General features: G+C 37.7%; 1 protein-coding gene across 1 annotated transcript in view; it reads left to right on the top strand.

The window, feature by feature from the left end:
- The first annotated feature begins 824 nt into the window (after positions 1–824).
- The window catches only part of LOC135463862 (transcription factor GATA-4-like), a 49,661-nt gene continuing 22,928 nt past the window's right edge, over positions 825–27,557 (top strand). Inside the window, exon 1 of the mRNA XM_064741319.1 lies at positions 825–845. The gene's annotated coding sequence lies outside the window, so the exon portion shown is untranslated. The remainder of the gene's footprint in view (positions 846–27,557) is intronic.

Raw genomic sequence — 27,557 nt, 5'->3', positions numbered from 1 at the left:
ATATATATATATATATATATATATATATATATATATATATATATATATATATATATATATATATATATATATATATATATATATATATATATATATATATATATATATATATATATATATAAGAATTACGAATTCTTACCGTGATTTTGGGGGAAGAAATTGCAGTTATGTCATAATACTTGGAATGGATATTAAAATCAAAACTTTCGAAGATTTTTTTTCTTGATATTTGAGTTTTTTTCTTCTCTGAAACAACCATTTGAAATTCTGTACTACCTCACGTCCAAGGGTTGGGATTTCGTCTAAATATAGAAATCTAAATATAAAATTAACGGTTTTCCGGAAAGTTTTCCCGCGGTTTTCTGCCGTTTCGTAAATTATTTTCATAAATATCTTTCAGGCAAGGATGCCATAGATCTCCCCTAGTTAGTCCCGAAGACGTCGTTTGGAATACCTTCAAGTGGGGAAGAAATAACCTCACATTACTTATTGGCGCCTGGAAGTCGGTCCGAATGTATAATTTAGAGCAAGAGGTCCAGCCTCGATGTGAGAGGATCTCCAGAACGAGGCAAAAGTGTCAAAGATGATAACGAGCGAGCATCGCGCAGAAGGATGAGCACGTGCTGTGATTTGTAAACAAGCACCGCGCAACAGCCACCTCGCGCGAGACAGGACGATCCTTCCGCTGTGTAGACAAGTGCCGATGTACTGTGCGAAACTTTTCAAGTCCGACTATTACATACAGACGTTGTAAAGATTCCGTGCATCTCGTTAACAAGTTATAGCTTGTTCCACCAGCCGGAGATGTTTTTCATCCCGCCAGGACGAAGACTGAGTTAAAGTGGGTAAGTGATGTCGTTGTCTATGTGTGTGTGCACACACATCTTACCTCAAGTCCTGAATACACTCGCATGTGTGAAGTATGTAATTTTCGGGCTTGTTAAGTCTTCAATGGCGGAACGTTTTCGCTACTTCACTGCAGTAGTTTTCGAGTGGAAACAAAATGCCTTCTTCTTACTAACGGTAAAACTCAAAAGCACAGTACATATGTACGCTGTGCTATAAAGATTCAACTAGAATTTTTAACAGTGTATTGTCGTCATATGACTGGAAAATTGTTAAGTACGCCGTTAGACCCCAAGCATTTATTCATTTCTTAACAGTGTAGAATACATGTCTCTAAGAGAGGTATTCCTCCTACGTCGTCGTATAAAAGTGAAAGATTCTTGAGTACGGCGTAAAACGCCAACCAAATAAAGAGAAGAGAAGCATTTTCAGAAATCTAATGGTATGGTAATATCAACTCTCGTGTAATAGTGTGTACGTCATCTTTTAGATATACCACACAATTCGGTACTACGGTGGGCTATTTGTCTTTAACTGGTTGGCCTAGTACAACTACAAAAAATAATCAACGAAAATGTGTCTGGTTTATTTATGTAGCTGGAGAACAACGTGAGCGGGAACAACCATGACAAATGAGGCACCATCATTCATATGTGTACAAACACGTATATGTACGCGTCATTTACACTCGTACATGGGATTTACGAGTCATCATTCGTTCAGACTATTCTATTTAACATCGACATCTTTTGCATACAAGAATTTGAACCAAATGAAATCCGGTTTTTGCATGGATTTTACATATTTATTTATGTGATTTTGTGGACAGTTCAGGTTTGTTCTGTGTTTATTTTAGCATCTATGAGAGACAATCGTGAAGTTATTTGGTTCATAGTTCATTTTGTATGTATTATGATTATTTGTTTATCTTGTTTTACAAATACTGGATATTTACAATATACCCATACATACAATTCTGTCATTTCACTTTTATTATATGCCTAGATAAACAATACTATTTTTTTCGATATCTGATCGCGCACATACTTGCATGTACATATATATGGAAAATAATCTTAGTGACAGGGGTACATTTTCTTATACCATACTAGTTGATAATGTGACCTTCTCTTTGTTCAGAAATTGTTTTGTTTTATTGTCCCATTGTTGTACAATTTGTCGATTTGAAAAAGCACACTCAATTGTAAATTACCGAAACTTAACTCAACCCCCATGCAGTTTTCTATTTGTTCATTGACCGGAAATCAGCCTTCTAAGTAAATCAGGCTATTAAGGAATTTGCTAGCGATTATATCTTCTGCAATTTTCTGATTTACTCTTCTTCAAAGTTTGAAAATCCAAATCGAAACAAACTAATAATTATTCAGCGACATGTTCAAAATAAAAATGCTATGAATGTGTGCCCATTAATGCACACTTTGTGATCGATCATTCGATTAGATCCCATAAGTAGAAGAGAAGTATAAATACTGCATTATAACGAAAAAGCTTATTTTGGAGTTCGTTGAAAAACTCTAATGCGAATTGTGTAATTTCAAACTATTTTTATTTCTGTAATAACAAACTTATTCATAGCAGCCAATTATTTAGTCTCGAAAACCTAATAATGACCCGATTTGGATAAATATGTTTGGTATACGACTCTGGCTGAACTTATAAATCAAATTCCCATGTGCATTAAATATGAGTTATACACCCGCGTATGTATTTAATGTTATGTAGCTGTTCTCGATCTGAAGTGGGACTAGAAAATCATTCCGTACGTATACTATACACACTATCAACAGATATTACTAGAAAATCTTCGGAAAATTCGGGGAGCGCTTTTACTGCATGTGTATAAATTGACAGAATGACATTGTCGTGTTATTTTGGTCCCAACTGTGTGTTAAAATATTTCTTGATTTACAGGATTTTTAAACATACGAAAAAAATTCACATTAGTCTTATATATTATCCCCCAAAATACAACAATTTTATTTTATAAACATGGTTTAATCAGGAAATGGTTGTGTGATTTACCCTTCTTCCTTGTTTGATTTATTTATGGATTTATATAGTTATTTATTTATTTACTTATTGTTTAACGTAGTATATATATCTTCAAGAATCCATTTTGTGTGACTTTGGGTGTGTGTGCTATATCTCTATACCCAGCCGATATAAAGTGCTAAAGTCTGTGTACTATTTGAGCCAAGAGAGAGCGCCTTATCTACTCTACTGATAACAGACGTCTATCATTTCAATTTACATGTGTATCGTTTCTAAACACTTGCCTGTCCGTTATGTCATAATTGTAGTGTCAAAGTAGCAAATTACAGTTAGCCTCCGGGCAAGATACGAGTTGACGGGATAATGGCAGTCTCGAGTGAACCAATCAGTGCCTTATCACGAAACGATTACCTCGTTCCCATCATCCGTGTGAATGTTTCTGTCAAATCTGTTAAACAGCGTGTATATCTATATGTAGTCATTATAAACAGTTTGTGGTTATTGGAAATGGGCTATCCTTTGACGTACTAAGAAATCGTTATCTTTTGACAGGGTTTTGAACTCTATACCGTGCAGACGGCACAATTAGATATCCTGGGGCGCGGACCTTTACGAAAACCGGATCGTCTCACTATACGACGTATGTAAAAATATATGTATACATTTTAAGTAAATAATGTAAATGAGACATAGTTACAGATATACATTACATTTACACCAGAGTGTTAAGACATAGACATATGCTGTTGTAACGAACTGACGAGTTTGTATAGAAATCATTTCTCTCCGGCCGTACGTGGGAAATTCTGATAGCAACCTGCGGATGATCGTGGGTTTCCCCCGGGCTCTGTCCGCTATCCTCCCATCATAATGCTGGCCGCCGTCGTATAAATGAAATATTCTTCAGTACGGCGTAGAACTGCTATCATATACATAAGTAAATATAGAAATTATTTAAGCCTTGATTCGAAGAACAGACGGATGTTCGCATATAATCATACACACAAATGGCAACAAATGTTGACAGAAAAAAAAACTAAAGAATATATTCTTTAAGGTCTTTTTTTATAATTATTTTATCGTGTTTTTATTTATTAAGGGTTCTCGTTATGCACGTTAAATACAGTAGATAAACAGACAATCTTGTTAGTTCGCGCCATTAATTTTTTTAGCTATACTCCAGCTGCGTTTATTTGACGATATTGCTCTGCATGTATTCTGATACATCGTGCTAATACTGTATAGTTATATATTATTATGAGTAAGCCTAACGTTCATCACTATACATAAATACATGAGGTCCACACCAACTGGTACTTAGTCGTTGATTTTTAATCTCATACGTGCAGAGAGTAGTTTTATATACCTAAGTCAAAATTATAGGGGAATTTAGCTAAAAACAATATGCTGTAAAAATGAAACGAAAAGGCTGTTGTTGTTCTCGTTTATGGGGATGACGTTCTCTCTGCTAATGAGAGAGAAGTGAATTTTTGAAATGCGCATGCGTCGCAGTTTGTGACCGTACATCTGGCATGTTTCTTGCTATTTATACCCAATGGCTTCTTATATATGTACGGCCACGACAAGGCCGGGATAGTGCTTAAGGCGTGTCAACCAAAAACGATTCATTCATTCATAGGTGTACATTGTGAGCATTACACGTATATATTCTTCTTCACCTTTAAATGTAGTCCCCTTAGGTAGAAAATTGTTTTGTGTATAACAACTCTTCTGTATTACAACACATACATGTAGTTCTTTCTTATGTTTAGTTGAGCCTTCATTTGTAAACAAAAAGAACCTTCAATAATATTTCAACAATATATGGAACCAGGGCATGGGTATTAAGGCAAAATATGTTTTTAGTGAAGACGTGGTGCAGGCCCCATACTGCAACCTAGGGCTGTGTGGTTTGAGTATAAACCCAATGTACAATAGAACATACCCTTAAAACCTTCAGTTTTTAGCTAAATATGCATTTTGTGTGAAAAGCAAAACACAATGGTTATGCTCTGCAAAGACTGCGTGGATGGTTGGAGAATTAATCCAGTGTACCACAGAAGAAAACTTCTCTAAAAAAACATCAGTCCATATACGATTTCAGTTTTCATGCAAGTATGCTTTTCTCTGTAAAGAAACTATCCAAGATTTATATACTTGACAAGGACTGCGCGGGTGGTTTGAGAATGACTTCAGTGTTGTGTAGAGGGGAAAAAAAAGATACAGCTTCAGTTTTGATCCAAATATGTTTTTTCCTTGTAAAGAACAAAACATGACAAGAGTTTAATACTTAGCTTGGCCTGTGTGGTTTGAGTATTCCCCATGCACATACTTTAGTCCAAACCTTCCCTACAAACCTAAGGTTTAAGTTTTAAGGAATTTCTCAGCCATTTGAACTGGCATCGTTAACGCTGGGGGTTCAGCGGCCGTGTTGTTTCTAGCGCAAGTACACCGCGGATGCTAAACGGGCTTTAGTTTGTTCTTGGGCGATTGTAGGATAACATATCATATGACGGCAGTTTATAGGCGGTTGATTAGCGGGAAGTGGCAGCTCGTATATCATATGACAGTTCCGGGGTTAAGGGCAGGCGCGGAGCAGATTGGTTAATTCGGGTACCAGTCTTTCAGTCACCAAGGCGCTGTTGTTGTTGTAAAAAGTTGCTCGCTAAGGGAGGGTCAACGGTTATATACATACATACATACATACATACATACATACACATATATATATATATATATATATATATATATATATATATATATATCTCGCTCTCGTACAGCTCTCTCGTCATGAACGATGCAAGATATTTCGCTTGTCAGTTTGTTAGAGAAACCCAACAGGGATGCGTAAAAGAAAGGTAAAAGTGTGGTAAAAAAGAGCTCTATCTCTTTCCGAATATTGTGGTGATGCGTAGTTTTTGTGATTGTCCTCTATTATATCTATTTAGTTTTTCATGAAAGCCATCAAGCTTTCACAAATAATGATGATGCATGCATACAAGCTTTATAATTACCTTAAGTAACCAAAAGTTTCCACACGGATTATAAAATAACGTGTACATATAACAAAATTTTTTCTGTAAGATGTCTAAAATTTTAGGTGGACGAATATAATGAGGACTTAAGGTATACGATATCATTCATGTATACTTCCAGTTAACCTAGATCGCCCCGGAAGGCTCATAAGAGGAACGGGTTTGTTTTGTTAAGAATAACAAAACCGTTACCGGTTTTCGGTTGGAAACGGTATTTACCCAGGTAGAAACTCACGTGATGAAAGAAGCCTCGTTCTCGTTTCTGTGGGCAGAATGATGATGGACTACAACATTTAAGAACTTCAGCATGCCGGAGAAAGGCGTGGAGGAGACAAGTCACATGGAATTCCACACGACTTCCCTATAGAGTGTCCTCAAAATTTTATCTGTAGTCAGAATGATTTCATCTTCCATTAATAACCCGTCCTAAAGTTCGGCTGCCCACGGAAACGAGAACGAGGCTTCTTGCATCACGTGAGTTTCCACCTGGGTGAAAACCGTTAGGTTTCCACCCAGGTGAAAAGGTTTTTTACTCAGGTTGAAACCTAAGGAAAATTTACAAGAGTTAAGCAAAAAGGAAAATGTCGTATATGAGCCACCGTATATACTTAACCATTTCATATTAAGCAAGCCTCTTGGAGCAATAAAATTATACCACGTGGGCCATATTATGTGATTATAAGGCTCCCCATCAAAATTTGTATACAGTTAACAGTGAAAGTTCTGGTTGGCTTCTCTCGATGTATATATTGTCTGACGTCATGCCTTCGAGACATCAGCATGCCAGTCTGTCAGCAACCTGCGGATGGTCGCGGGTTTCCCCCGAGTTTTTCTTGGTTTCGCACCATAATGCTGGTCACCGTCGTATAAGTGAAATATTCTTACCCACGGCGTTTAACACCATTCAAATAAATAAACAAACAGCGCTATATTCCTTTGATGAGCTGTCCATAGCCCAAGACCTTATCAATAATATGCAGGATTTTTTGGAAAACAAGGTGGTCAAAATGTTGAGATCGCCTTTTTCTTTAAGACGACAGCACATAAGGCCAATCCCAGTTCAGAGTGCACTGTTTGGCCTCTGGTCAGTCTATACAGTGGCGCGGGTCGTTAACCTAACGATGGCCAAATGACTGACTGGACACTTGACCAGTAAAGGATCAACAAGCTGTATTTTACATCAGTTCGCTAATTAGGTCATTAAAAAGTAATAAAGCGACTCATCGTATACCTGTCTGCCTGGACGTCTGTCTGTACCTCTGTCTGAACGCCCTCAAACACTTAACATTCAACCACTGGGAACCAGACAGAGAATTTCATCGCTTGACTCTTTACTTCTTTACACATATACTTGTGCTTAATTATAGCTTCGACGGATTCATTTGTTAACACTGTCTCGACATTATTACGCCTTTCTGACGCCGCCCGGGACAGCAAGATGCTGACCGCTTCGAAACGATTAAATACATGCCAACCGATGACTCGTTTATTTCTGTGCATTGTTGTCATGTGTTCGTATATTAAATATGATCACATTAAAGCATTTGAGTAATTCTAGACCATCGACGTCTAATATATTGCAATAAACATCGCTGCATATATATGTAGCCTGCTTAAGCGATGGTGCAAGGGGCGAGTAATTTCCTACTATTTAATCATTTACATCAACAGAATAAAACACAGACAGGTAACTGACAAAGAGGTCGCGTTTCACCGGTCACGTGTGACCATCCGCCAACTATCACACTGCTCTGGTTTTGCTCCCTAGTTTAAAATCTTTTATGTTCTATAATGATGAAACCTAGCTACGATCATTCTTTTTTTAATTTTCCCCATTTTTATTGCTAATATATATAACAGTCAGAATGATTACTGCCTTGTATGATGTCATTCCCTCATATTTTTGACGTCGATACTGACTTTTACATAATCGGAGACTCTAACGAGCTATATACATAAACAGGTCAAGTTGCTGTTAAAAAACACATTCATGGTTTCAGATGTGACGGAACACACAAACACACAAACACAACAAAAAGTGCGACGTTTCTTGGAAAGATCAGAATAGTGCATAGCTTTGGACCGCTTTGTTAATGGCGCCAACGAGTTTTACAAAATCCCGAGATCGTTCAGTAATAAAATATTGAATCTGCGGATTTTTTAAAGAAAATATAGAGAATAATCTACTGATAAGCAAACTGCAAAAAAAAAATGTGCAATTTACATTCTTGTGGTTATTGACTTTAATATGACCAAACAATTGACACATTGTCAACTGAGATATAGAAACAAGCAACTTTGTAGATTAAAACTGTGGTCACACAAAGCTTTATTTGGTTTATACGAAACATGTTTACACGAAACATGTTCGAAACCATTTTTGAATGTCGTTTGAATGCAATTAGAGAATGAAGTTGATGTACTCTGTTCCAGTGCAATGCGTCACATATCTCTGTATTAGGGTGACTTTCTTTCTCATTGCATGATGAAAGCAAGAGTTCCTCCCAAAAGAGTTTCAGCTGAAAATAAAAACATCTTTTGAAAGGATGTCAGTTTACAGGCAGAGTAAACGTTTGTCTGGAACCGCTGACATTGTTGTGATACTGACACTGGGTTAGAAACGTCGGTCGTCTGCTTTACCAAAGCGCCCCCTGGTGAGCGATAGCCTTCGCGGAGTAGCGCTGCTTGGAAATTCTTTCATTGAAAACCATTGAGCTGTTGTTGTACACGGGATTGTTGGTGTCATCTGTAGACAAAGCCATGGTGTTTTCTGGATCAGATTAAATCTGCTTCTTTTTTCTTAGGCACTGTATAGCTAAACGGCTCACCGCACCAATTGTGATGGTTAAGAGGTCGCAGTAAGAAGACGTGGGCATGGTGTTGATTCAGCTAGGATCGTATTCTCCCAGCCTGGAAAGGGTTTACTCTGAGGCGGACACTACCTGTGGCGAGCCGTCGGATGCCATTCTGGCCTCAATGTGTTAGCAGCGTGTAGGAAAACAAACTAAACATTTGTGTAATTGATGCTGCTCATAGGGGGCAAAATTTATTGAGTTTCAAACCGTCTGAAGCAAAAGGAGTGCATGGCGCAAAATTTCGCCTGCTGGTCTGTTTTCTCTGCTTCCAAAATTCACAACCGACGGATTAAACAACTGTAAATGGACAAATTTGCATATTATTAAGTTAGTTTATAAATTTTAAAGACGTTTTGTTACTAGCAGATGGAGAAATGCTTGAAAAAGTTCAGGAGATTTAATTGTGAATAGATAGTTAATCCATCCAATCAGTATATACAATCAGTGTCGAATGAATTCCTGATGTGTTCTATATAGTGCTTATCAACTTTTCATACGTTTTTAAAGTTCTTACCAGTCTGGTAAATATTAGATCATACGTTACTTGTTTACAGTAATATACATGGTCTTTTCGATATTTCCGATAATCAATAATATGTCATAAAAATATCAATAATTTGTTTAGACCATTTTGACTTCCGATAGGCATTTAGAGACTATTAATCTGTTTTATAAGGCCTACTATTTCGCTTTTTTTTTTAGTACAACCTTAACAAAATGTGCATAAAATGTAAACCCTCAGGTACGTTCAGACTTGCTCAGCCATAAATTAAATCGGCATTGACATGGAAAATGTTGAGAATTCCAGCAGCTATACAGCTCCCCCAGTCTCCCACACATACACCATACAGGGTACACTTTTGTCACAGTTTACCGCTCCTCTATCTGTGTGATGTTTGTATTATCTTTGTCAAAGCTGTGACAGAAATGAGACATTGGCATGACACATTGAGTCAAGTCACAGTGGCACTCGTCTTCAATGCCAGGGTCTGGGATGTTGTGGGTGGAATTATATAGGCTTGTTTGGAGCTAACGATACATGGGTGCATCCCTTTTATGGGCCCGTGGGGACCACGGGTTAGCAGAGAGTAGGGATGAGAGGGTCAAGAGAATTGAAATTTGAACTGGATGTCAGTCTAAAATATCGAATTTCAGTCTTCCATGCATTGACCCCTTCTGTCTTACATTGTATTAGCTTGTGCACTATTTATAAATTATGTCTTACATGCTCCTTTTGGAACTGAAGTTTTTAGAATGTTTAGATATGCGTGACGTGATTACCAGGGTCCTTTTATGGTTTACGAGTGGTATACGAATGTCGTGTACTTCACGCAGCCATCCAACAAGAAAATTTTTCGACAACCTAGATTAAATGACATCAGTAACAGTAGACGTTTCCTAAAAGAGGTCTGCTTATTCTTACATCTAAAGAAGTTGAAATCCGCACCGATTGGTCTAAAGACACTTGATGGGAAAAAAAATCATGCCCATATCTTTCAGAAAATGGGTATATACTTTTTTGACAATCTTTCCATTAGGGCAGCTGCTAAGTGAGAAGATATTTAAAAATACACCCACCCCATCCCACCCCCTAACACAAAACCCAAACCCATCAACCACTTTTAAGAGCTTTTTATATTCCCTTCTATTTGTACATACTGTTCTACCTTAGCTCCTGCACTCTTCATTTCCATCCCAAATCCCGTCCCTAACCGTCTGCTGGATACATCTCCTATCTGACAGTAATCAGGCAGATTTGATAACAGGACTTCCTCGGTGGAAGTTTGCCGAGTTGTATTGTTTGTTGAAGTCTGAACATGATAACTATACGTCTGTCAAATTAAACTGATCTCCTGATAACAGGCCCGCCGACAAAGATGGCACTTCCGGTTAATCGGGTAAGACCATGTGACCTTATAGAAACCATTTCTACACCGAATATTTTTCAGAACTTCGTGCATACTGTTAAAAATGATATATGAAATTTTGAATAATTAAAGGCCGATATGTGGGCCGATGATTACGAAGACTTTTGACATACACATTCTACACAGCTTTGCAATTCACATATAGTTTTGAATCAGATAGCAGAAAAAATTATTCAAAACTTTCATCGCTAAACATTTCATCCTTAAAAATTAAACTAAACCTTTCATAAAAAAATCTATACTTTGAATCTGAACTGCTTATTATTAATTATTTTTGGTGTAATTTACGGGCTATACACAGTTTTATTTATTTATTTTCTCCTTCTTTTGTGTAAACGGCGTTATATATGTTAAGCATGCGGAAATTACCACAACTCCTAATTATTTCTAGTATATTGTAGCCAATCCACATTTCCAGGGCCCAGTTTCACAAAGATGTTGTACTTGTAGGATATCGCACATGTGGGACAATGGTACATTAACAGTGGCGTACAAAATATCGTACGATTATGTACGATAAAAAATGTTGTTCGCCGCTTTGTGGAACTTGGCCGAGGTCTTTTTTTCATACGTTCCATACACGCATAGCAAAAACAACCGTTGAGCTTATAAAAGTTTAGAATAATATTGTGAGACGTTAATTCTAGGGGCGGGTATTTTAGAAGTGTAAGTAACAAATATGATTGCGTTATATGAAAAGCAGTGAAGCATGCACTGGGTGAAAAGAACTGCATGCTGTGTTCATTGTAAACGGTCTCAATGTGCAACGTGTATCATATATACCAGCTCCTATATATATTTTATAGCATTGGAAACGTTTAGTTTGTCGTGCATGTAGCTATTATTACGCTTTGGGCATTTCTCTTTTTTGGGGGGGAAAAAGACATCGAAAAGATGTGCACTGCATACCTTCAAAATCAACATCTTATCTCCCAAAGTTATCAACGTGCACTTAAATCAGAGATGCGGTCATTGCAAAAATCGGAAGTGCAAAGTCTGATCCGCTCGGGAGAATCACATCATTTCAAATATCATTGGTTAATATTCGTGAAGATTTACAGATATACCAGCCGACAGCCGTCATTGCTCAGATGCACTTTTCCTTAATTTGGTTTATTAAAAAACGTTTAATAGATAATATCCATCGCACCAGGCAACAAATTCCAGTCCGTGCCCATCTGGATCAAGTTGGGAGTTTCTTATGATGCCGCCGAATGTTTCCCCCTTGAAACTTTCTTTATACATTTGAATTTACCTTTTGATAAGATCTCGCCTGCGACTCTTCGGCGTAAAGAGTGAGTTCACTCTTTCCTGAGCGCCAGTTGCTCTTATGGCGTACCATCTTGATAGTATCTCTCCCCCTTTTCACCCTAGGCCCACCCAAGGATGTATGCTGGAAGAGCTGCCTCCAAAACCCCTATCTCTGCTCCTGTATCAGATCTTATCGAAGAGATTTTAGCGACGTTTAAGTTGAAGGTGTTTTTTTTTCTCAAATGTGTATAAATAATATTTTTTTGAGTTGACTACTAACGCGTGCCCTGACTGACATGGCAATATGAAATATTTTATTTATTTAATAATAGGCAGGATGCTTATACACCCCCCCCCCCCCAGCTACCCATACAGAGCACCTCATCAGCTTTTGGGTAGACCATAGTACATGTGCTGCAGAGCTGTTGCTCCCCCAAATGTCGTTCAGACGATCTTATGTGCAATCCGCTCTAACCAAGTGCTGCTGCTGTGCTCCTACAGACCCAACCGTCCCAGGCGTGTGCCGGCTTTTTCGCTTATCACTGTTTTGACAGTGTTTTGTCGTTTAGCATACAGCTTATCAAGCAAAAGAAACATCGGGTCAGACGTTCTCGTCTCTATATAAGCCCTTGGACCCATACATGTAGTGAACAGATTTCAGTATTATTACATTAGTGCATTGCACAGGCAACGGTCTTTAGATAACCTAACCATTGTGTCTCTGATCCCGCAACAAAAAGACAATTTGGAATAAAAATTTTGTCCATCGCTACATTGAGGACTTAATCTGGCGGTACAATAAGATGCGTATTTATATATGTATAGTTACCTCCAAAGGGTGGGCTTAGAATTGAATGAATGATTATGGTTTAACGCCACACGGGCAATATTTGGGTCATATTGTGGCGAGCTTAGAACTGAAAAAATTAATTAATGTAAATTAGATGATCCATGATTAGCAATGATCCATATCATACATGCAAAATTGCGATGTTAGAAACATACTGGACAAATGTGGTGCCAGTAAGCGAAGTCTTAGAGATACAGAAGCTAGCTAGTATGTCAATCATGCTGCAGAGATTTAGCACCAGGATTACGAAGCTGCCTTAGACTGAAGTCAGGCTTAGTCTGAACTTGTGGTGTTGTTATCTCCTGAGCTTATTTCTGAACTTAATCGCGAATTTTCATTTGTTGCCAAAGTAATGGTCACACGTGTATGTAAACGGTGAAATCCGACTCAGGGAGCCATATTCCGATGACAGTTCTGTGCTTTCAACGTGATCTGAATGTCATAGAATTATTACACATTTCGAAAGCCAGCAGAATTTTGGTATATATACAGAATTTGACTTGATTGACCAACCATTAGCGGAGTGTATTATAACCTTGCGATTATTGACCTGGAACGTCCACATTGGTTGACGAATGTATACTGGTACACGAATGTCTGTTTTGACGCATAGATTGCTATAAAGAACATTGGTAAACCTTCAGTTTGTGCGCGTTCAACGCAATGTTATGCTACTAGCAGTAACGTGTGATGAATTTCCTTGCACTTTTTTTGCTAATTCTGATTACGCTATGGTGCCAGAGGAATTGTAAGTTACGACGTTTCAAGCATTTTACATGAAAAGTTAGAGTGAAACCATGCAATGAGGTAAACCGATAAAAAGCAGGATTTCATCATCCACGCGTTACCACGCCAACTTTCGTCTACTCTCGTCGGTGCTCTGGTTTTGTCCTCCATGCTTTAGCCTTTTATATTCGTTTTTATGAAGACTAAAATTTGAGCAAAATCCTGTTGACCTAATATTTGATTTCGCTATATTTGTGTCATATCATAAGCATGTAGTTTTGGTTACCGTTGTTTTTTTTTGGTAACACAAATGTATCTGTTATCGTGACACATAAAAAAATACCTGTCTCACGAGACAGTTATAGAAAATATTCCTTTTTTCAGTATTTTAAGAAAATTATTTGGGTTTCCTTGGGGAGAGGACTACGTACCGATGTTCTGCATGTAAGCGATGAGCCTGTTGGTCGTCATGTGGACTACTTTTCTGTATTGTGACTGTAGGATATTTCAGTACAAGGCAAGTCTTTTACAGAAGAGTTATGTCTTCCGTTGACCGGGTGATAAATGGGCTATTTAGCACACGACTCGTTGCTAACCATCCCGTGTGAGGTTTGTGGCGCGCTGTCCACGCGCGCCTACAAATGGGGATGCTCGTAAGCCAAAAATATCCCTGTGTAAATTGAAAAAAAACGATGCGTCCAAGCAAAACAAGCTAAAGCAAACAAGGGGGCTGTGTAAACCGCAGACACTGAAACTACTTAGTAGTGCAAACTCCATTCACTCCCCGAATATATAACAGCATGTCCATGTAAGGACTTGGCCATTATGGGAGCGCCTAAAACAAGCCGCCAGGTGGCGTTGAAAGCAAAACCGTTTATACTTCAGAAACTCACAAAGGTGTGGAATTACATATGTGGACAATTAAAATGAAAGTATCTAATCTTAAATTATATACATGTTATAGCTAAGTCAAAATACAATTATACAAAAAAAACTTATTTTTACCATATGGTAAGTTCCTGAATGTGCACAAAAATGTTTTGAATGTGGACAAAAATAAATGTCTATGTAGACTTATATAAATGTAATACTGTAAATGTCTCTTCATTCACGAGACATTTACTTGTTGTAGCTGGATATTTGGTCTTTATTTCCTCGAGGACATCGCGTATTACTCCCGTAGCACAGTCAGAGGGTGATAAGTCTTACATTTTTGTCTGCATATGTGAAACATGTGACTAAACTCGAACTGTGACACTGAATCTCAGTCTGTTGATCGGTAAGCAGTAGTTTTCAATTTTCAATAGTTTTTCAATATAATAATTGACAAATGGCCTCAGGTAGACTGAGGCTAATGGCCCCCACACTGTACAGGTAAGCCAGTCTAAGCGTGTATGTGTGCATGGATTAACGTCTTTGTTTGTTTTAAGCCGTTTGTGCTTGTATTTTTGTGTTCATTCACAAAGCTAACTCCTCCCTTAATACCTGCCAAATTTAATTTAGTGCATTTGTTTTTGTTGCATATCGGTGAAAAAATCGGCGAAAAAATAGGCATTTACAGTACTTAATATTCAGTTAACACTACAGCTCTGGCTTCATAGTTTGACTGCAGGTTTACGGGAGGGAGTTTGCCAGGCAGTACTTTCTATAACATTTAATGGGGAAATAGGCCTATAACAGTTTTAGTGGGTTCAGCAGTTAAAAAGAGTGCTTCAGCCGGCAGGAGTTTTGTTCATTTTTTTCATTGCCTAAAAAAAGTTAAAAAAAAAAACCCTCCATGAAAACCATGTTTGGAATAGAAATGGATGATCCGTTCTTTATTTAAAGGTGGTCTCATTTAACGAAGGCTGATCATTATTTGTGTATATACACATGGACCACTTCTACACATCTTCCCCGCAGGCATTGCATGCCTCATCCCAACCTTGGATCACACCACACAAGCCTCGATTTGACATTCCCTGAGCATAATTAATCGACCTTTTCACGTGTGGCGGCCAAAAGACAGACGCGACCAAATTCTGGATCGCAGGACTCGTGAGCCTGGTCCGCCCTCTTGTTAAAACTCGGAATGTTTGACATCCGAAGCGAGGACTTGAGGACTTTGGGTCGCAGTGGGGAATGGGTGTGTAACGCTTACCCCCTCTGACAAGCCTTGGAGACTGGGAGAACAAATTGATGTCATCCACTGACGGAACCGTTTTCCCCAGGCCATAAATCCTGGAGTTTTACAGTTATGCCCTCGTTTAATTTTCAAGGCTATGTCTTAATTAACAGTTGGGTTGTTGTTGTGTGTGTATCAGACAATTGGAAAACAGGCTGTGCATGTGTCGAGCCAGGGCACGTGAAACCATGGAGTTTCTGCTTTCGTCTATAACAATGATAGAGTTTGGAGTTGTATGCAACTGTGACACTTCTCATAGCAATTACGCATGCAATAAGTCGTCATTCAACCCAGGTTTTTATTGCTGCGTTCTTGGAGTTTACTCTGTTAAATTAATCTGTTAATTTTAACAGAAAGTCTGTTGTCTGATTGATGCTAGAATGCATTCTGTTATTATAACACACTATTGTATCATATTCAACATAATATCCCTACAGTCTGATACAATCTTTATGGTGAATGAATATAATATCTGTGTTATATTTAACAGAACAATCTGCTGCAATAACATTCTAGAATCACTCAGACAACAGACTTTCAGTTCAAAACAAACACATTAATTTTTGGGGTATATAGATTTAAATTTTAAGAACCAAACGAAGAAGTAATCAACGTTCCAACAAATATATAGCCAGTCTGACTTGTCAATCATTTAGCTCATACCGTCAGTGTTAGAAGATATATAGGCCTACAGACCCGTTATATGGTCTTGTTTTCATCTACAGTTTTATTTATCTTTTACAGTTGAGCTGGAACAATTTTCACGCGCATTTGCTTCAAAGCTGTAAAAAGTGTTATTGTATGGAATATAATAAAAGACTGTACAGAGTGTACAGTGTACAGAGTAAAAAAATTAGTGCAGCGAGGATAGTGTGATGATTGACAAATGCGAATTCACACGTGACCGGTAAAACACGGCCTCTTCTGTTTACCTCAGTTTGCGTTTTATTTTGGCCATACGTGGGAAGGTCTTCCCGCAACCTGTGGTGGTAGTGAGTTTCCCCGGGCTCTGCCCGGATTTCTCCCACCATAATGCTGGCTGCCGTCGTATAAGTGAAATATTCTTGAGTGCGGCGTAAAACACCAACCATAAATAAATGTCTGTTCATGTAAATAGTTAATCAGTAGAAAATTACACGCCTCCTACAGCACCAAGACATGTGTTATTGAATACAACATAACGGGGGTAACGGAATCGGTTATGTAAATGAGTTGATATGTACTGAATATATATTATATATTAATATTATATATTATATATAATATACTGATATGTTTTGTGCATGTGACATAAAGATCATGCAGAGCCTATGGAATAATAGCATATGAAAAACAATACAGAACAATACCCCAGGATTGCAACCATAGCATTACATACGGAATATACTTGACATTAGATATTTTTATGAATGATAACGTACTGAATTCATTAAGTAAATACAGCGGAAGGCCTGCTACAACCTGCGTATGTTTATGGGTCTTCCCGGAGCTCTTCTCCTGCCGTTTCCTTCCACCATAATGTTGGGCGCCGTCGCATAGCTGAAATATTCTTGAGTGCGGCGTAAAACACCTATCAAATAAATAAATTAAGTACAGTATATACCTAATACGTTACGGAATACTATGGTAGGTTTGATGCGTTACTGAATTTTATCAAACTCTCTATAGGTAAATGAACAACACCATAGATAAACTGTTATAAGTAGTCGAGATCATCCTATATATTTATTTATTTGATTGGTGTATTGGACTATTTCATTTATATGGCGGCGGCCAGCATTATGGTGGGAGGAAACCGGGCAGAGCCGTGGGGAAACCCACGACCATCCGTAGGCTGATGCCAGACCTACCCACGTACGGCCCGAGAGGAAGCCAGCATGAGCTGGACAACGATCGCATTGGTGAGAGACTCCTACGTAATTGCGCCACGCAGTATCCTTTATATTTATACGGACTGATATATAAAAGACTCATACAACATACACATCAGAGAGTAAAACAAGAGCATCGACGACAGTGTGACACGTAATCTGGCATCATGTGAGTTTATCTCATTTAGGGTTTTATTCCAACGTTCATGTAGATATTTGATATTTAAGTAGTGATGCATACGCCCTCTAGACAGAATATAGCATATTGTATATACGTTACTGGGCTATTATCCAGTATTTATTGTACTGTTAATATTCTGGTTTATTCGGATATAAAGTTGTTTCAGTATACTGCATGAACATTTTTTTTAATTGCAACTTAAAGTAGAGCTGAAGTTGATATAAAGGACACTTATCAGTCGTGAGCTGTCGCAAAAACTGAGGGCTTCACAAAGAACTGGTGGTATCTATGGAGAGCGCGTGGCACTGGGATATAATCAGATTATAGTGAATGAAAGACTGGCTGGTGCAGGCCGCTAGTTTATGAATTCATCACTGCTTAAGACATTAACGATTTGTTTGTACATGTGAAAGTATCAATGGCGTCAAATTACAAAATATTTCCGAAGTACTGAGATTTTTACCGCATGTTTCCTCCATCCGAACGTCTCTAGATCGCCCTCTTAGATAAAAAGAAAGTCCGTTTCGGTTTTTTGAGGCTCCAGTTGGGCCCCGGCTGTTTACACAAAATTTCATGGATCCATCGCGCGTGCTATCGTTTTCAAAGTAACGAGGCTGCTACGGCATCTGCGGACGGGGCTTTGAAGAAATACAGCGGCGAATATGACGAAATGTCTGCCTAAAGGAAGAAATACTCCAAACAAATAACAGACAAGTGTAACAAATAGAGAAATAATGCCGCATGAGCAGCTGTCAGTTGCCAAAGAGCTCTATAACCTCCAAGAAGATATGATAATTTCAGACTTGACATCTTGGCGTAAAGTTTACCTAAAGAATTCAATTTCTCGAGATTTTATTTGTGCCCGATGACATCTGACGGAGCCCGAAGCTTTTCTTGACTCCTTCGGGAGATGGTGATCTTATTAGAGGCCGAATATAACGTTATTCCAAGATGATTTATACACGGTGTGTACTCCTATTAGTCGAGATGTGTATAAAACATGTGCAAATCTTGCTTAAGTTTCACCATGCGTGTGCACAAAGAAATTACCCCAACCAAATCAATGTACCTAAAATACCTATATGTACATAAAATTTTTTAAATGAATTTGGACTATATATATATATATATATATATATATATATATATATATATATATATATATATATATATATATATATATATATATATATATATAGTTATGATGTTGCCGACAAATTATTTATGCACTTACTGCAAGCTTACTGCAATCTAGTAATGTCACATCAGATTTTGCCACTTTACGCACACACTGCTATGTTTCATCATTCTAAATGCATAGACATACAGATCTATAAATGCATTCTCCGACTGGACCTTAAAACGAACTGTTTGAAGGAAGATTCTGGGTGCGATGTTGCTGATACCCTCTATATGTCACCATATAGACCCAGCACCATAAGATATGATGTTTTAATACCATTTTACTTGGTTGAGAAAATTCTGAAAAAAATAAATCGAACTATTTTTTTGGGGGGCTATTTTTAATGCTCTTTCATGTGATATATTCTTCATTTTTGTACCGCTTTTAACAGTATACCGTATTCAGTATTGTCGTTTGCCCCAGATTCCAGACTTAAGCTTTAAAATTTAAAATCCGGTCGGTCACAATACACGTTGTTTGCTCTTATGCATATTGTTTCCTGGGCACAATAACGATATCAGAATCTCAAGTGCCGATAACTGCCCAGCGCTGATCCCGTTCATTTCTATTGGCCAGAGTTGATAAAAGGCCAAATATCCTTGTCCCAGGCTCGTTGTTAGCGCGTTTATTTGTCATATTTAAACCTACAGACTAGTTTAGGCCAAACCGGAAACTGCCCTCCCCCCACCCACCATCCACTTCCCAATTCTACTGTGCTATCTAGGGCCCATCCCAGAATGCCCAGTGTTTCCCTGCGTAAATGTAATACATGTGTATATGAAATTCACATAATGTAGTCACATGACAGGTCAGTCACCGGTCAACTATATGCCAGATTTGGTGATATTTTCGAAACAGTGTATAAGATCTCTTTTGAGAATCATGGGGGTCGCAGTCCAGTTCTCTCTATACAAAGCAGTTCCTTTAGTTTCACTGACTCGGCAAGCCAACGGGCCCTATCGGTATCTCTGTAGATAATAAACCTGTTGATCGTTAATAACTCCTTTCCGTATCTTTTCTTGATAACAGACTTACTAAACATCACAGTCACTCTTTAGCGCCGGAGGTCAAAAGAGATGCTTTTCGTCCAGATTGGAAACCAGGCGTGCAAGAGTCTATCATCAAAATGAATCTTTTCTGTGATGGATCAGTGGTGGGTTTAAATACAATGGTTTGAAAAAAAATATAAATGGCAATCGTCAGTTTTGATAGAGCAATACGTCAGACAATGTTAAGTATTCCAAATGGCCTATGAGAATATCTGGCTGCATGGATAAACTGTCCATTCCAACAGACTCATTAGGCTAATTCAAGACCAGTTAGCAGTTACTGGTACGTTTAAAAACTTGCAGTTAGCATCACTGCATATTTAGAACTTAGAATAAAGCCCTGAGGTCAATTTACAAGAGGCCGAACATCACCGGTTACATGTTGCCACTTGTCATTTGCCACACTGTCACCGATGCTTTGGTTTTACTCTATGTGCTGTAAGTCTTTTACTATATCAATGTGGTAATTAGCATATACAGACGAAATAGAGGAAATGTCAAAAAAAGTGTTAATCCATTAATTTTTAATCAGATATTATTATTATTTTTTTTTTATTTGATTGGTGTTTTACGCCGTACTTAAGGATATTTCACCTATATTTATGGGTCGGCATAACGGTGAAATGATCAGATAATATGCACTCAAGCTCAGATCGTATTCACAAGCCATGCATTCAGTCGTTTGGAAAACATTCATGAACAAATTTGTATTTTAGGTGTTTATAACTAAACATGTAACTTAATGTTTTAGAAGTCGGCGAATCGTTTTGAATAAAATATGAAACATGCTTTTACTAAGTTTGCATACCTTTAGAATGTATACATGTATAGTTTGACTTCATCGTAACTGAATCGGATTGATAACACTATATATGTATATTTTAAACACGGAATACAGGCTATTCCACACACACACACACAAACACACACACACACACACACACACATATATATATATATATATATATATATATATATATATATATATATATATATATATAAAATGGCATTTATATATGGTATGTATATATATATATATATATATATATATATATATATATATATATATATATATATATATATATATATATATATATATAGAGTAAACGGTTGATTCTGATGAAGAGAATCACTTGTGGCTTTGGACCTAGTATGTTGATTGTAAAATTTTTGGATGAATGTTTTATCACGTTTGACATTTTGTTAAATCGCCTGCTATGGAGCTGTCCTAATTGGCGGATACGGTTTCATGAACCAGACACTGACGGCACGGACTTCGCGAGCGCGGCCGTCATTGAAAACAGGGGTGTCTATAGCGAAACATCGTCTCTCGCCACAGGATGGCGTCTACATGAGTAAAATTCTAAATTCCTTACAAATTCGTATACAAGTACTTGTGGCTGGATTATGGGCTGTATAGCATGGTCTTGCGATCGACTATTAGATTACGGAGGCTGTATTTGTTTTCCTGTATATGTATATAACCATGAAGTTATGTCTTATTACATTATAAAAGACTAGAGCATGGACAGTAAAACATGGAGATGCTTGGGATAAGGATAAGGGTATACATCACATAAAGAACAGATAAATATATCTGGAAAGAAACCACACACTAAAAGACTTGTGACATCGAGTGTAAAGCAAGAGCAGTGACGACAGTGTGATAGTTGGCATATGGTCACGCGTAACCAGTGAAATAAGGCCTTTTATCATTGTACCTGAGTTAGGGTTTTATTCTATAACTGTTAATATCCATGTTTAAAAAGTAGCAGCTTACACATTTTTTTTAGCTCGGTGACTTATTTACCGAAGCTGCAGAATATGAAGAAGGTGGTAGAAAGAACAGCCGGACCTACAACTTGTGTTCTGTATATAGACATACGACTCAAACTCTGATCCGACTAACTGCATGGACAAAGCGGTTTGTTAGAAGCTCTTTTAGGCTTCAGACTGGAATACCTATGTTTGCATTAGACTTGGAAATTATTGACGGACTTTCCAAATTCGAACTGGGTGTCATGCCTAAAATATTGCCTGTCTTCCCTGCATCGCTGAAAACTATTGGCTACTTCTCTCATAATACGTTTTACCTGTTTTGTTTACTATTCATATATATGTGTTCTGTATATACCATGTCTTACATATTTTGGGGGTATTAGTTTTTTTAGGCTGTTTCAAAAATGGGCCTTACGAATATAGATCTGGAGCGGTCTTTTATGGACCACGATTGGCATGCAAATGTTCAACTTGGTGCTTAGATTTTTAAAATGAGGGGATTTTATGATTTGAGACATTCCTTTAAAGCGTTGTGACGATGTCTGTTCATTGTAAAAATGTTTAAATGTTAAATGTGATGGCAACACGGATTTTCAGTAACTCTAGATCCGTGATGTCTGATGATAAATTGTCATTAACACTACTGCATATTTGTTTACATAATTCGGCTTAAGCCATGATGCTAGGGGAAGTGTACATTGCTACTTTTTAGCATGCACCTTGGAGATTTGAAATAAAAACCATAACCGATGTAAATTGATGAGACCGTATTTCACCGGTTACGCGTGACCATCTGCCAATTATCACACGCACTGTCGTCGATGCTCTGGTTTTACACTCCATGCTGCCAGTCTTTTATTATATAGTTTCTTTCCCAATATATTTATCGTGTTTTTTTGTGTGATGTATATACCTTTATCCCAAACATCTGTCACGCAGTCCGATTCCAATACGTCAGTGCCTCACAGTATACCTATATGAGGGTAACCTTTGGTTTAAGGAGACAAATAACAAAAACAAAGGCCTGATATACGGCGATCAGAGCGGAAGTTAGGAAATGAAGTCAACAACTCCGCAATGAATCACGTCTAAGTATCCCATTGGCAGAAAATAAATGACAATTATAGCAACAAGCAGGTGTACAGAGTTGGCAAACAATTCCTAGCCACTGTTATTAATTGTCATTTTGATAAGCACCACGTGGTCTCTTGTGTGTACCGCGGGAATAAACTGCCTACTTCTGAGACCAGATAAGCTCTTTGCTTCCCAACCCAGGGTGTGGGTGTGGGGGAGCGGGAAAGCGTCTATATGCCGTACCCAAGAAAAGTTCACCCAGACCGCAGCATTCCAGCCGTTTAATACACTCAGGCCTGCTCTCATCTCCTCTTTCGACGGTGTCACAACACAACGCAAACAAACAGACCATTTCTCTCACTTTATAAGTTGTAAAAGTGGCGGTGTCCCGATGGTATTCTAGATATATCCTGCTGGTCCCAAAATGTAAGGGTCGATGCTCTGGAGAGGCCATAAAACCGCCGCTGTAACTACGCCAAGAGAGCTCTTAAAACACAAAAACCGCGGCCTTATTACGTTCTCCCTGACACTTACGTAAAGGTTTCAGGACATAAAGAATTACTGATGAACCTCTTTGCTTTGGGAGGATATATACCTTCAGCATTATGTAATGCATATAAGTGTTAGAAAGAATGAGTGAATGTTTTGGGTTTTACGTCGCACATATATGTGTTTGAATGGATGAGTGAATGTTTCGGGTTTTACGTCGCACATACGTGTGCTAGAATGAATGAGTGAATGTTTTACGTCGCACATATATGTGTTATAATGAATGAGTGAATGTTTAGGGTTTTACGTCGCACATATATGTGTTAGAATGAATGAATGAATGTTTAGGGTTTTACGTCGCACATATATGTGTTAGAATGAATGAATGTTTAAAGGTTTTACGTGGCACATATATGTGTTAGAATGAATGAGTGAATGTTTGGTGTTTTATGTCGCACATATATGTGTTATAATGAATGAATGAATGTTTAGGGTTTTGCGTCGCACATATATGTGTTAGAATGAATGAGTGAATGTTTAGGGTTTTACGTCGTGCATATATGTTGTAGAATGAATGAATGAATGTTTAGGGATTTACGTGGCACATATATGTGTTAGAATGAATGAGTGAATGTTTAGGGTTTTACGTCGTGCATATATGTGTTTTTATGGATGAATGAATGTTTAGGGTTTTACATCGTGTATATGTGTTTTAGAATGAATGAATGGGTGTTTAGGGATTTACGCCAAACATATATATCAGTGTTGCCGGCATGCGTGTGTACGATAATGTGCGTAAGCTTTTAAGATTTCAAATTTCCAAACTTTTTCGAGACGTTTTTCCACATTCGAAATTCACATTTTTCCAGATCTCTTGGTATGAATATTCCACACTTATGCGAGTTTAAAGCAATTTAAAATAAACGTAATTAGCTGAATCAGCGCATTAAGCAGTTCCATTCAAAGATATGGGAAAATAAATTTCTTCGTGAGAATGCTTGCATATATACTATCATGACTTTACACTGGAGTTCAGCTTAGTTTTTGCACACACATATAATACGCATACAATATCAAAGCGTTTCGTGGTCTACCTACAAAAAATCCGGATATTTCAGGCTTTTTAAGGTCTGGAAAATTTACATTTTAATTCCAGGCTTTTGAAGGTTAACAAGCCCCGTGTGAACCCTGACATGTACAGTGTACGTGTATATGTACACGTTGTGTATTATACGTATATACGTTGTGTATTCCAGCTCTATTAATTACCATTTATTATAAAGCCGAACAGAGTAGCAGATATGTTAGAGGAATAACAAATAATGGAAATGCATTAAGAGCTCAATATTTCATGTTTAAACAAGTTTGTTGCTGTCACCAGATGTCAACAATAAACCAAACTGTATATATATTTTTTGGCTAGAAAGTAGTTGTTTCTCCTATACAGCTTAAGGTCCTTGGATGAAGTACAAAATGTAGGCATAAACATCCGTTTACATATAATTGGTAACACGTGTACTTACCAGTCTGTTCACTCTGTATATCAATTTATACAACAGCTGATAATTAGATATCCCAAGAGGCAGCTCTTTGTTTATGATGGCGATGATAATTTTTTTTATAACATATTTGGTTATATATATTTTTTGGCGCAAGACCAGTATAGTGTCATTGTCGATATTCAGTGTATGGAAACAGTGAGACGACTGTGTGATGGTTGGCAAATCGTCACGCGTAACCACTGAAATACGGCCTATTATCAGATTACCTCGCTTAGGGTTTTATTTCGTGTAAATGCTTAAACAGAAAAAACTTAGACGCTCCCCTACCCCATAGCGTCAAGATTTATATGGAAATAAAAAGGCATGATGGACAAACTCAGGTTTATCTGTGCATCACATGTAATATTTATGAATTTGAAGAGTGCTTTTATTTTCATTTGTAAGCTATATTTGACAACACTTGTCAGGCTGTTGTTACAGGTATATCACCTATCCCTCCCAACCTATACATCCACCCCCAACCAATTATTCTGCCTTGGACATATTTAGACTCGTATACTTGGGAAGTATCATCCTCGGGGTAACGGTTTCTTGTTGTTACGTCATCCGTTACGTCATTGTTGACCCAAAGGCGAAATGTATATTGTCACCTGTGGTTATAAGGACTCTGTGAGCATACGTGTGTGATTTACGGATTTAACCCCCTTAAACAGAAAAAGAACAAAGTCAAAAGATTCTTTCTACATATATAGAAATGTTGATTTTATGGTTTTTATGGCATTCATTCCAATAAGGCGTCAAAAATGAATCTGCATAGTAAATATGATAGGTAAACAATTAAGTGTCTTAAGTGTAGACCTTTAAAAATTTTAACCACCTTTCTGCTTTATTTATTTTATATGTCTAACACCCGAGTTTCGGACACATTGCCCTCAAGTGTATGTAAATTTAATATCTTTCTTAGATTTCCTAAACACCAACGTATTTTTATGGCTGTGAATGAATTCATCTTTGTAGCCTTAAAAACCTATATACACATATGCATAAGGGGATCCAGCCCTATAAGATAGAATCAAATAATTACAAATTAAAGATTTCAGTAATTTGAAAATAAATTTTCAAAAAAAGAAGTACTCTGGGGCCGTGTTTTTCAACCGCTCGCTGTATTGGTGTTTTTATTATTCATTAGTTGACAACATTGCAAACTGAACATACACTGCTCTGCCATGCGTTGTTTGATAATTATACTCGTCAACTCCCAGGTACTGTTATGTATGCAATAACGGTTATTAAAGCACGTGACAGGTATTGCCGTACAAACACATGACAACACCAAACAAGGCAGCTTCAATACACACTTATAATACTTCGTTTGTCAGTAACAATAAAACTGCCAGAATGTGTAATAAGCCTGCTATAGCCAGGAATTGGATATCATTGTGCGTATATAACACGTGGATTTGTCATGGAATGTCAGCCGATGTTTTCTTTACACATTGTCAATATCCTAATACCCGTTATGTGAATGCATCGTTATATGATGCTTATACAGTAGTATATTGGTGATTTTGTGTCAACATAGGCCGATGCTTCTACATTCTTAAAAATACTTTTTTATTCTTTAAAATTCGGTCTCTGATTCTTAACATTTTTTACACATAAATATAAAATACGTCATCAAAATATCCATATATGTTCATATTAAGTAAAGTGCTAGTTTAGCTGTATATTTTATTGTATATATCTCTGCCAACAACAACGGTGATGTGCTCTTCTTGTCTAGAAGAGGCATAAGGTTAAGCACTTATACTGCTGAAATAAAATCCACAATGAATTTTTGTCGATTGAAAAAGGCGAAATTCAATAACTCCATATGGCCATGTGCAATAGTCATGGCTTATTAATATAGTTTATTATATTTTTTTTATTGGTGTTTTCGAGAACATTTCACTTACATGACGGTGACCAGCATTATGGTGGGAGGAAACCGGACAGAGCCCGGGAAAAGTCCACAACCATGTACGGCCTGAGGGGAAGCCAGCATGAGCTCGACTTGAACTCACGGCGGCCGGGTTGGTGAGGCTTGTGGGTTATTGCATCGCGCTTGCACGCTAACCCCGTCGGCCACACTTTATTATACACAAAGGACAATATTGCGCAGTATATTTCCTGAGGTTACCCGGTATCTTCGCGCATAGTGAACGTACTGGCACAGCCCAATGACTCAGGAGCCTCTCGTCGGTGCGATCGTTGTGAGTTCAAGTCCAGCTCATGTAACTGCCTCTATCTCTTTCTCTGCATGAGTAGGCCTTGCAGCAACCTGTAGATGGTCGTGGATTTCCACTGGCTTTCCTCCTACCATAATGCTGGCCACATTTGTCTGTGATTTTTACTTGATTATGGCGTAAAACACCAATAAATAAACAATGCATTTTTACCTCATTCCGCTTAAGCAGAAGTTGGGGGCAGGGTACAGGCACCAAATACTTGTAAAAACATGTCACACATCTGCTGTTGTGACGATTGTCATAAGGTTATGTCGTAAAACTGCCAAGGTTTGAATTCTTGTAATTGTCGTTCTTACAGTCAAACCGTGAAAAAGTTGTAATGGAACATTTTAAGTCTGCTTCAATTACTTCGTTCATCCAATTAGCCATGTTTTGGTAATAAACTTATATTATCAGTTTCCCCAGTTCAAAACAAAGTCAATAGTTCAAACCATTCACACTTTAGAAAAGAGGCAGGCAGATACGATTATAAT

Source organism: Liolophura sinensis, chromosome 3 (assembly GCF_032854445.1).
Source record: "Liolophura sinensis isolate JHLJ2023 chromosome 3, CUHK_Ljap_v2, whole genome shotgun sequence".
Taxonomy (NCBI): Eukaryota; Metazoa; Mollusca; class Polyplacophora; order Chitonida; family Chitonidae; genus Liolophura; species Liolophura sinensis.
Note: the sequence above shows the minus strand (reverse complement) of the source record. Positions and strands in the feature narration are given on the sequence as shown.